This window comes from Tachyglossus aculeatus, chromosome 22, assembly GCF_015852505.1.
Source record: "Tachyglossus aculeatus isolate mTacAcu1 chromosome 22, mTacAcu1.pri, whole genome shotgun sequence".
Taxonomy (NCBI): Eukaryota; Metazoa; Chordata; class Mammalia; order Monotremata; family Tachyglossidae; genus Tachyglossus; species Tachyglossus aculeatus.
In genome coordinates, this window is record NC_052087.1 from 38,970,635 (window position 1) to 38,982,970 (window position 12,336).

General features: G+C 48.6%; 1 protein-coding gene and 1 non-coding gene across 3 annotated transcripts in view; both read right to left on the reverse strand.

The window, feature by feature from the left end:
• The window catches only part of MACROD1 (mono-ADP ribosylhydrolase 1), a 410,094-nt gene that overhangs the window by 129,209 nt on the left and 268,549 nt on the right, over positions 1 to 12,336 (reverse strand). The window lies entirely within an intron of this gene.
• Positions 10,198 to 10,270, reverse strand: TRNAR-CCU. The gene has a single exon. It is a non-coding gene; the product is annotated as a tRNA-Arg (tRNA).

Below are 12,336 nucleotides of genomic sequence, written 5' to 3' on the forward strand. Positions count from 1 at the left end.
AATGTGTCTGTTTATTGTTATACTGTACTCTTCCAAGTACAGTGCTCTGCACAATAATCCCAGCTCTGCCACTTGTCTACGTGTGGCCTTGGGCAAGTCACTTCACTTCTCTGGGCTTCAGTTCCCTCACCTGTAAAATGGGGATGAAGACTGTGAGCCCCATTTATTCATTCATTCATTCAATCATATTTATTGAGAGCTTACTGTGTGCAGAGCACTGTACTAAGCGCTTGGGAAGTACAATCAATCAATTGTATTTATTGAGCGCTTACTGTGTGCAGAGCACTGTACTAAGCTCTTGGGAAGTACAAGTTGGCAACATGTAGAGACAGTCCCTACCCAACAGTGGGCTCACAGTCTAGAAGGGGGAGACAGAGAACAAAACCAAACGTATTAACAAAATAAAATAAATAGAATAGATGTGTACAAGTAAATAAATAATCATCATCATCATCATCAATCGTATTTATTGAGCACTTACTGTGTGCAGAGCACTGTACTAAGCGCTTGGGAAGTACAAGTTGGCAACATATAGAGACAGTCCGTACCCAACAGTGGGCTCACAGTCTAAAAGGGGGAGAAAGAGAACAAAACCAAACATACTAACAAAATAAAATAGAATAGATATGTAGAAGTAAAATAGAGTAATAAATATGTACAAACATATATACATATATACAGGTGCTGTGGGGAAGGGAAGGAGGTAAGATGGGGGGATGGAGAGGGCGACGAGTGGGAGAGGAAGGAAAGGGCTCAGTCTGGGAAGGCCTCCTGGAGGAGGTGAGCTCTCAGTAGGGCCTTGAAGTTGGTAACATATAGAGACAGGCCCTACCCAACAGTGGGCTCACAGTCTAGCCCCACTGCGAGCCCACTGTTGGGTAGGGACTGTCTCTATATGTTGCTAACTTGTACTTCCCAAGCGCTTAGTACAGTGCTCTGCACACAGTAAGCGCTCAATAAATACGATTGATGATGATGACAGGGACTATGTCTGAACTGATTATCTCGTAACCACCCCAGCACTTAGTACAGTGCCTGGCACATACTAAGCACTTCACAAATACCATCATTATTAATAATATTATAAATGCGATTGACTGACTCACACATACGCACACACACACACCCAGCAGCAGCCAGGCAGACCGCAGAGGTCCTGGGGGAGATGGGGAAGGCTGTCCAGAGGCCAGATGGGTTCACTCATGAGGTCCCCCACTTTTTGGGTGGCCGGGGTCTACAGCCACCTCCAGGCAGACCAGTTGGCCACCCCATGCCAGTTACTCTCTCCCACTCCTCCAACCAGCCTTCGGGCTCCCCGGGGTGCTCACGGCCAACAGGTCTCTCGTGGTTCTCAAGCCACCCGACCCGGCCTGGCTCCAGGCTCTCGGAAGGGCACGGCCTGTGGGGGTGGAGAGAGAAGGCCCAGAGCCCGCGGAGTTGGGGAGCCAGCTGAGAGGAGGGTGCCCGGGATGCCCACTCAGGCATCACCCTGGCCAAGTGGGTCTGGGGAGGAGATGGGCAGAGGAGATGCCCAGTCCCACAAGACCTCTGGTTTAGCCAGCCCCAATCCGCGCTGGACGTTGAGCCGAGAGCCGGGCAGGGGAAGCAAGCAGGGATGACTGCTGCGGCCTATAGAGTCTCTTCCTCCCATATGTTGCTTCTTTCCTGAGCCCCTGCGCTGACCAATCAACCAATCAATCGTATTTATTGAGCGCTTACTGTGTGCAGAGCACTGTACTAAGCGCTTGGGAAGTACAAGTTGGCAACATATAGAGACGGTCCCTACCCAACCGTGGGCTCACAGTCTAGAAGGGGGAGACAGAGAACAAAACCAAACATATAACAAAATAAAATAAATAGAATAGATATGTACAAGTAAAATAAATAGAGTAATAAATATGACCACTGGCTGACACCACTTTCATTCAATCCTATTTATTGAGTGCTTACTGTGTGCAGAGCACTGTACTAAGCGCTTGGGGGAGGACAAGTCAACAGTCAACAGACGTATTTACTATTCTATTTATTTAATTTTGTTACTATGTTTTCTTCTGTTGTCTGTCTCCCCCTTCTAGACTGTGAGCCCGCTGTTGGGTAGGAACCATCTCTATATGTTGCCAACTTGTACTTCCCAAGCGTTTAGTACAGTGCTCTGCACACAGTAAGTGCTCAATAAATACAGTTATGAATGAATGATGGCAGAGCCCAGGAGCCCTGGTTCGCCCCATTTTTTCTCCTCCTTGCTCTCACCCGAGCGATGTCTCTGCCTCTCTGCAAGGACTCCTGTGGATGTTCCCAAAGTTCCTCTCTCAGCAGGGATGCAGGAGGGAAGAGAACGGACACGAGAAGGGCTCAGCTGTGCCCGGGCAGCTGCCGGAGCTCTGGATTCAGTGCAGCAGGCTTGGCAATCAGGTGTGAGGTGTTATTTTAGGGCTGGTTTTGTATTTAATTAAAATCGGGGTCACTGGGGTGCTAATCCTGGCTATCTCTGCCTCCGTCGCTTTTAAGAAACGGCTTCGTGGCATTTTTCTCTACCCGTTCCCTCCTTTTGCCTGAATTAGTCGCTGGCACCAGATTGCAACAGATTTAGCAAACCGTAAAGGGAGAGAAAGAAGAGAGGGACAGAGAGGGAAGGCGGGGGGAGATGGAGAGAGAGAGAAAGAAAGAGGAATGTCTTCTGAGGGAACGGGTGGCAGTTATCTCCCCAAGCAAATTTCCCTGTTGGGAGCATTTTCTGATCTTGACTTCCCCCTCACCCCCCTTCCACTCCCTTATTCCCCTCCTCAATCAATCAATCGTATTTATTGAGCGCTTACTGTGTGCAGAGCACCGTACTAAGCGCTTGGGAAGTACAAGTCGGCAACACATAGAGACAGTCCCTACTCAACAGCGGGCTCGCAGTCTAGTCTAGTCTCACAGTCCTCTACCCTCCCACTTTCAGGGCAAGGTTCTCCCCTGAAAAATCCCCTCTCCATCATCAATCGTATTTATTGAGCCCTTACTATGTGCAGAGCACTGTACTAAGCGCTCTCCAGCCCTTCCGACTGCCTGGCAGACACGGTGTTTCCCTCAGGAGCTTCGTCTCAGAGCTGCCCCGCAGGAGAAAATCACATCTGCGGCCCCGGGCAGGGAAGTCTAGTGGTTACGGGGTGCGGGGAGGCTGCAGATATAAAACCTGAGAGCGCCGAATCTTCTAGATGCCCGGGGCCTGCTCGGGGCCACTCTCTGGCTTCCACTTCAAGTGGCCATTTAGTGGAAATAGCAGCTGTGGCCAGATTCCTGAGGGTCAAGTTGTTGCCGGCCCTGGCCCTCCTCCGTCCCGCGTGCCGAGTGCTACCATCTGGATGGCACCGTGCCTGCCGCCTTAGCCCCCACTCCCACCACACAGCTAGTGAGCCGGGAAGGGAGCAAGGGCAGCCAATCATTCAATCGTATTTATTGAGCACTTACGGTGTGCAGGGCGCTGTACTAAGCACGGGGGAAAGTACCATCCAGCAAGATAACGGACACATTCCCTGCCCACAACGAGCTTACAGATAGGAGACAGGAGCCGGAGGGGGACATGGAGGAATGATGGGGAGGGTGGGGGCAGAGGGAGGGCAGGGCGAAGAAGGTGGTCCCCATATCAGACAGAAGGGATTGAGCGCGTGGCTCAGTGGAAAGAGCCCGGGCTTTGGAGTCAGAGGTCATGGGTTCAAATCCCATGTGACTTTAGGCAAGTCACTTCACTTCTCTGGGCCTCAGTGACCTCATCTATAAAATGTGGATGAAGACTGTGAGCCCCACCGTGGGACAACCTGATCACCTTGTAACCTCCCCAGTGCTTAGAACAGTCACATAGTAAGCGCTTAATAAATGCCATTATTATTACTATTTAGGATTTTTGGATTGGGGTAGATTAACCTCTGACTGCAGGGATTCCTCTCTTGCTTGGGCCCTGCCTCCGGAGGGGAATCACCTGATGGGATCCACTTGGCTGTCAGAAGAAGGACTGGCACGAGGAGAGCTGGATGCAGCCCACTTTCCTCTCCCACCTCTCGCCCCCTGCTCCCGCAGCATCACACCTTCACACCCTTGCTAGAAAGTCACTTGGCACAGGGGGGAATTCCTACTCCAACCCAGTCCGCAGATGTTACTCCTCTAATGCCAACCTTCTCACTGTACCTCCATCTCGTCTATCTCGCCACCGACCTTTCACCCGCATCAGCTTCTGGCCTGGAATGTCCTCCCTCTTCATATCCGATAGAACATCACTCTCCCCACCTTCAAAGCCTTACTGAAGGCTTCCCAAGAGGCTCAGTGGAAAGAGCACGGGCTTTGGAGTCAGAGGTCATGGGTTCAAATCCCAGCTCTGCCAATTGTCAGCTGTGTGACTTTGGGCAAGTCACTTAACTTTTCTGGGCCTCAGTTACCTCATCTGTAAAATGGGGATTAAGACTGTGAGCCCCACGTGGGACAACCTGATCATCTTGTATCCTCCCCAGTGCTTAGATAGTAAGCACTTAACAAATGCCATTATTATTATTATTATTATTTCCCCTTCTTCCACTCCCTTCTATGCTTCCTTGATTTGCTCCCTTTATTCATCCCCACCTCCCAGCACCACAGCACTTATGTTCCTATCTGTAATTTTATTTACTTATATTAATGTCTGCCTCCCCCTCAAGACTATAAGCTCCTTGAGAGCAGGGAATATGTTTGTTCTATTCTTTTATTGAACTCTCCCAAGCACTTAGTACACTGCTCTGCACACAGTAAGGGTTTAGTAAATATGATTGAATAATAATGATGGTATTTGTTAAGCGCTTACTATGTGCCAAGCACTAAGTTCTGGGGTACATACAAGGTGATCAGGTTGTCCCATGGGGGGCTCACAGTCTTAATCCCCATTTTACAGATGAGGTAACGGAGGCCCAGATAAATTAAGTGACTTGCCCAAAGTCACACAGCTGACAATTGGCGGAGCCAGGATTTGAACCCATAACCCCTGACTCCAAAGCCCGTGCTCTTTCCACTGAGCCACACTGTGATGTTCATGCTCTATAATAATAATGATGGCATTTTTTTATTAAGCGCTTACTATGTGCAAAGCACTGTTCTAAGCACTGGGGAGGTTACAAGGTGATCAGGTTGTCCCTCGTGGGGCTCACAGATTTAATCCCCATTTTCCAGATGAGGTAACTGAGGCCCAGAGAAGTTAAGTGACCTGCCCAAAGTCACACAGCTGACAATTGGCGGAGCTGGGATTTGAACCCATGACCTCTGACTCCAAAGCCCGCACTCTTCCCTACTGTGCCACGCTGCTTCTCTGCTCTATGTGGGCAGGGATTGTGTCTCCCTCCTTTAATGTATTGTACTCCCCCAAGCCCTTAGTACAGTGCTGTGCCCACAATTAGCACTCAATAAATACCACTGATTGACTGATGACCCAAATGAGACCCAAATGTGTGGTTGCCACACCACATCCTGCCATGACCAGGGCAAACTCATTTTACTTTGGGCTGAGAGTACATTTAGAACAACCCTCCGACCGGAGGGAAATTAATCCCAGCCTGGCCTCCCAACTCTCCAGGGCATGATGACGGTGAATATTATGGTGTTTGTTAAACCCTCCCTTATGTGTTAAGTACTGGCTCCAGATAATCAGATCAAAACAAGTTCCCTAAGACCAAGTATCTTATTCCCATTTTAAAGAGGAAGAAAGTAAGGCACAGAGAGGCTAGTTGGGACTATAACCCAAGATTCCTCACTCCCAACCCCAAGCTCTTTCCATTCATTCAGTCGTATTTATTGAGCACTTACGGTGTGCAGACCACTGTACTAAACACTTGGAAACTACAGTTCGGCAACAGCAGGCTCACAGTCTAGAAGTGGCTCGCACTTTGGCTTTATTTATTTATTTATTTATTTATTTATTTATTTATTTTACTTGTACATAGCTATTCTATTTATTTTGTTTTGTTAGTATGTTTGGTTTTGTTCTCTGTCTCCCCGCTTTAGACTGTGAGCCCACTGTTGGGTAGGGACTGTCTCTATATGTTGCCAATTTGTACTTCCCAAGCGCTTAGTACAGTGCTCTGCACATAGTAAGCGCTCAATAAATACGATTGATGATGATGATGATGATGCTCGTGTGTGAGTGGTACATTTGGTGATTAATGTCCTCATTGCTCCTTATAAGACCAGAAGCAACTTGAGGGCAGGGACCATGTCTTTAATTTCTGCCTGGACAGTACTCTGCCCCAGCAATTTTCTTTGAAGGTACTTGTTACGTGCTTACTATGTGCCAGGCACTGTACTAAGCACTGGGGTAGAAACAAGCTAATCAGGTTGGACACAGTTCCTGCCCCACATGGGGTTTACTGTCTAATCAGAGGGAGGAAGATTTAATCCCTATTTTACAGATCAATCAATGTCAATTGTATTTATTGAGCACTTACTTTGTGCAGAGCACTGCACTAAGCTCTTGGGAAGTACAAGTTGGCAACATATAGAGACAGTCCCTACCCAACAGTGGGCTCACAGTTTAAAAAGGGGAGACGCAGAACAAAACCAAACATAATAAATAGAATAGACATGTACAAGTAAAATAAATAGAGTAATAAATATATACAATATGTACAGATGAGGAAATAGAGGCACAGAGAAGTTAAGTGACTTGCTCAAGGTCACACAGCAGACATGTGGAAGAGCCGGGTTCAGAACCCAGGTCCTCTGACTCTCAGGCTGCTTCTGCAGCATCTAGTATATGTTGCCAATTTGTACTTCCCAAGCGCTTAGTACAGTGCTCTGCACATAGTAAGCACTCAATAAATACGACTGATGATGATGATGATGATCTAGTACATTGCTCTGTACATGGGCCGTCAGCAGATACTATTGATACCAAATCAAAAAATTCTCAGTAACCTTTTTAAAAATTTTTTTATGGTACTTGTTAAGCATTTACACTGTGCCAGGTGCTGAACTAAGAACTGGAGTAGATACAAGCTAATTGAGTTGGACACAGTCCCCCTCCCGCAGGGACTCATAATCTCAATCCCCATTTTACAGATAAGGGTACTGAGGCCCAGAGAAGTGAAGCGTTAAATGTTGTTGATGATGGTGATGGTGGTTGGTGTGGCATCCTGAGAGGGAGAGAGAGTATGCCCAGGGGCCTGGTCTCCATGGAAGAGAGAAAGAGAAAAGAAAGAGAGAGGGAAGAGAGTCTCTAGGGGAGGTCGTTGTACCCTGGGACCTCAGCGCTCAGAGCATGAAACAAACATTGCTCTTCCCTCCTCCCACGTCCTTCCCCTGGCCTGGCCAACTTGTACTTCCCAAGCGCTTAGTACAGTGCTCTGCACACAGTAAGCGCTCAATAAATACGATTGAATGAATGAATGAATTGATTGATTGATTGAATGCCTCCCCTCCACACATCCTCCAAGCTAGCTCTCTTCCTCCCTTCAAAGCCCCACTGAGAGCTCACCTCCTCCAGGAGGCCTTCCCACACTGAGTCCCCTTTTTTCCTCTCCTCCTCCCCATCCCCCCGGCCCTACCTCCTTCCCCTCCCCACAGCACCTGTATATGTATTTGTACAGATTTATTACTCTCTTTATTTTACTTGTACATACTTACTATTTATATTGTTAATGATGTGCATCTGGCTTTAATTCTATTTGTTCTGACGATTCTGACACCTGTCTACATGTTTTGTTCTGTCGCCCGTCTCCCCCTTCTAGACTGGGAGCCCGTTGGTGGGTAGGGACCGTCTCTATCTGTAGCCGACTTGTACTTCCCAAGCGCTTAGTCCAGTGCTCTGCACACAGTAAGCGCTCAATAAATACGATTGAATGAATGAATGCTTCACTTGGCGGTTGAAGACCCAAGCGCAGACTCTGACAGGAGTCGGGGGGACACGTGGACTGGAAACCCCAAGAGTTCAGCCCTTTGGTGAGGGGCAGGCCCGATCTTTGGCTCCAGCCAAGGAGATCCTGGGGGGCAGATTTCACCTTAAATAATAATAATGATGGCATTCTTAAAGGTGACAAAGCTCCATGCCTCAGCCTGGGGAGGAGCGGGTATAATGGTAGAGCCTCATCTTCCAGTTTCCTCTGTCCCCAGAACGGGGAGAAGAGAAGGGAAGGGATCCTGAGGGATCTGATCCTACCGGAGGACGGCCCGGGCCAACTTGGACTTCCCAAGCGCTTAGTCCAGTGCTCTGCACACAGTAAGCGCTCAATAAATACGGTTGATTGATTGATTGGAAACATCCGCTCTGCCCACCTCCCCCAGGGATCAGTCTTTTCTCCGAGCCGGGCCTTCGGTGATGTCAGCGGCCGGCTGGCACGGACCCGGGCCTCATCACCTGCTCTGTGCCAGGCGAGAAGCTGGCAGCCTCGGGAGGAGGAGCCGAGGTCGGCGGGGAAGGGAGGCCCAGGCCGGGGCCTGTCGAGAAGAGATGGAGGAAGAGAGATGATGGAGTGCCTCTGACTGGAGTCATTCACTCAACCCTCGTTAGCAGCCCCCGGTTACAGAGCAATCTCCATTATGGGGCGAGCGAGGCTGTGACTCCCGGCTCCTTTAAATCCTATTAAAAGCTTTTTCATTGTACGGAGCGATACGCTCAGCTCCGCTGGGACCTGGTCATGCTGATAATTTATTTGTGGAAGGGAAAGGGGGTGAAAAATGAATAAGAGGAGAGTGAAATTTCATTATTTACTTAGCTGGCTTTCCGCAGGGCTTTGTCTGCCTCCCAACCTTTTTGGGTCTGACTCTCAAGGGGGTGTGATGGATAGCGCCCGGGCGTGGGAGTCAGAAGGTGCGGGTTCTAATTCCCACTCCGCCACTTGTCTGCTGTTTGAGTTTGGGCAAGTCACTCCATTTTTCTGTGGCTCAGTTTCCTCGTCTGTAAAATGGGGATTGAGACTGTGAGCCCCACGTGGGACAGGGACTGTGTCCAATCCGATTTGCCTGTAACTACGCCAGTGCTTAGTATAGTCCCTGGCACACAGTAAGTGCTTAAGAAGTACCACAATTATTATTATTATTAGAGGTGGGGCTGAGGCACCTCCTTTTCAGAGAAGGAGAAGGATCAGGGAGCAGGACGTTGATAGGGGCAGAGAGGGCAGAAAGGGCATCCCTGGAGGGTCCCCCCACCCTCCCCCAGAGGGGCTGTGGACTAGTATCTTGGGCCCCTTGGCTGGACTGGGGTTCACGTCCCCCCACCTGGGACCTGGTTGTTCCCCCAAGCTTCCCTCAAACTTATCTCCCTGGTGCCCTGCCCATCCTTCCATCAATCAATCAATGGTATTTAATTATAATAATGATGGCATTTGTTAAGTGCTTACTCTGTGCAAGGCACTGTTCTAAGCACTGGGGGGGATACAAGGTGATCAGGTTGTCCCACGTGGGGTTCACAGTCTTCATCCCCATTTTACAGATGAGGTAACTGAGGCACAGAGAAGTTAAGTGACTTGCCCCAAGTCACACAGCTGAGAAGTGGTGGAGGTGGGATTAGAACCCATGACTTCTGACTCCCATGCCCGGGATCTTTCCACTGAGCCATGTTATTTAGCTCTTACTGTGTGCAGAGCACTGTGCTAAGCACTTGGGAGCACTTAATACAGTGCTCTGCACACAGTAAGTGCTCATTAAATATGATTGATTGATTGATTGGGAGAGTACCTTATAACCGAGTGGGTAGACACATGGCACATTCCCTGCCCGCAAGGAGCTTAGAGTCTAGAGGAGGAGCTCACAGTCTAGAGGTTCCCCGCTGTGCCAGGCTCCGCCCATGTCCCCAGTCCCTCCCACCAGGCCTCCCGTTGGGTCTCCTGAGGCTCGTTGGGCATTCAGCGCTTAGAACAGTGCTTTGCACATAGTAAGCGCTTAACAAATGCCATCATTGTTATCCAGCATGTCACCCCAGGGGACCCCCAGTTGAGCAAACCCGGCTGGCCAAGCGGCTTTAAGATAGTTTATGAGAAGGTGCTGGGGTAGATTCATTCATTCTTTCAATCGTATTTATTGAGCGCTTACTGTGTGCAGAGCACTGTACTAAGCACTTGGGAAGTACAAGTCGGCAACATATAGAGACGGTCCCTACCCAACAACGAGCTCACAGTCTAGAAGGGGGAGGCAGACAACAAAACAAAACATGTAGACGGATGTCAAAACCAAATACTTTAAAGTTTCCCAGTTTTAAAGAAATCACTCCACCCCAGGTGGGACTCGAACCCACAATCCTTGGCTTAGGAGGCCAATACCTTATCCATTAGGCCACTGGGGCACACAAGATTCAAGTAGATACAAGATAAACAGGTTGGGCACAGTCCCTGTTCCACATGGGGCTCACAGGGAGGGAAAACAGGTTCCACTGAGAGATAGCGACTGGCACTGACCTGGTTATCATCATCATCATCATCAATCGTATTTATTGAGCGCTTATTGTGTGCAGAGCACTGTACTAAGCGCTTGGGAAGTACAAGTTGGCAACATATAGAGACAGTCCCTACCCAACAGTGGGCTCACAGTCTAAAAGGGGGAGACAGAGAACAAAACCAAACATACTAACAAAGTAAAATAAATAGAATAGATATGTACAAGTAAAATAAATAAATAAATAGAGTAATAAATATGTACAAATATATATACATATATACAGGTGCTGTGGGGAAGGGAAGGAGGTAAGATGGGGGGGATGGAGAGGGGGACGAGGGGGAGAGGAAGGAAGGGGCTCAGTCTGGGAAGGTCTCAGTCTGGTGATCTTGAATTTACCCCAACACTTAGTACAGTGCTTGGCACAGAGTAAATGTTTAACAGGAGTAAAACCATGGTAATGATAATGGTAATGATGATGATGATGATGATGATGATGAAGTGGAAAACCTCCTGGGGGAGATTTCACCATCCCAAGACCCAACTCCTTCCACCGTGGGGCCGTCAAAGGAGTAGAGGCTAGAGGGGCTAAGGCCATGGTGGTTCGGGGGGAAGGCTATTGTTTTCATCCCCCAGTTTGGGGGTCCGGGCTCCCAGCCCAACTCCCTCCGCCATGTCTCTGACAAGACTGGAGCGCTTTCGAGCGGGCTGAAAAGGCTCTTAATTTGATCTTTCAAGACACACTCCCCTCCTCCTCCCCTGCCCCTGGGGCCTCAACTCTTTGCTCCCCCAAACTCCCAATAGAAAGTTGGTTCATTTGGGGCAGGAAGGTGCCACTACCTGTCCCCGCCCCCAACCCCCTTGAGTCACGTGCTGATTCATGGGTGGGAATAATAATGATAATAATAACAATAATAATAATAGAGGTATTTAAGTGCTTACTATGTGCCAGGCTTATTAATTCTAAGCGCTGGGGTGGATAGAAGCAAATCGGGTTGGGCACAGTTCCTGTTCCACAGGGGGGCTCACAGTCTTCAGCCCCATTTTACAGATGAGGTAACTGAGGCACAGAGAAGTGAAATGACTTGCCCGAGTTCACACAGCAGACAAGTGATGGATTAGAACCAAGGTCCTTCTGATTCCCAAGCCTGAACTCTATTCACTAGGCCACGCTGCCTCTCTCCTATCCCGCTCTCTAGACCCGAGGGGATCTTCGTGCTCTGCCCCAAAGCTCCCATCTCCAGTCGTCATCATCATCAACGGGATTTATTGAGCGCTTACTGTAGGCAGAGCATTGTACTAAGAGCTTGGGAGTACAGTACAACAGAGTTGGCACGTTTCCCTGCCCGCAACAAAGCATCATTGCCTAGCGGAAAGAGCACAAATCTGGGTGTCAGAGGATCTGGGTTCTAACCCCGGCTCTGCCAATTGCGTGCTGTGTGAGCCTGGGCAAGTCACTTAACTTCTCCGGGCCCCAGTTTCCTCAACCGTAAAATAGATATTAAATCCTCATCTGTAAAATGGGGATTAAGACTGTGAGCCCCACGTGGGACAACCTGATCACCTTGTATCCTCCCCAGTGCTTAGAACACTGTTTTGCACATAGTAAGTTCTTAAAAAATACAATTATTATTATTATTATTATTATTATTATTATTATTATTATTATTATCCCCCCCTACTTAAACTGTGAGCCTCATGTGGGACAGGGACTCTGTCCAACCTGATGATTGATTGATTGATAAAGTTGTATCTATCTCGGTACTTAGAACTGTGCCTGACATAAAAAAAAAAAACAACAAAAAAAACAATTTTACTGTCTAAAGGAAATCTTCCAGTGCACTCCCTGCCCCTCTTTCTCAAGACTCTCGGCACCAACCTTCCACCTGCCCCTTTCCCTCTGGAGGAGAGGGAGGCCTCCCACTGTGTGGGTATTTGTGTGTATATGTGTCTGTGTGTGTAACAGCCACTATTCCT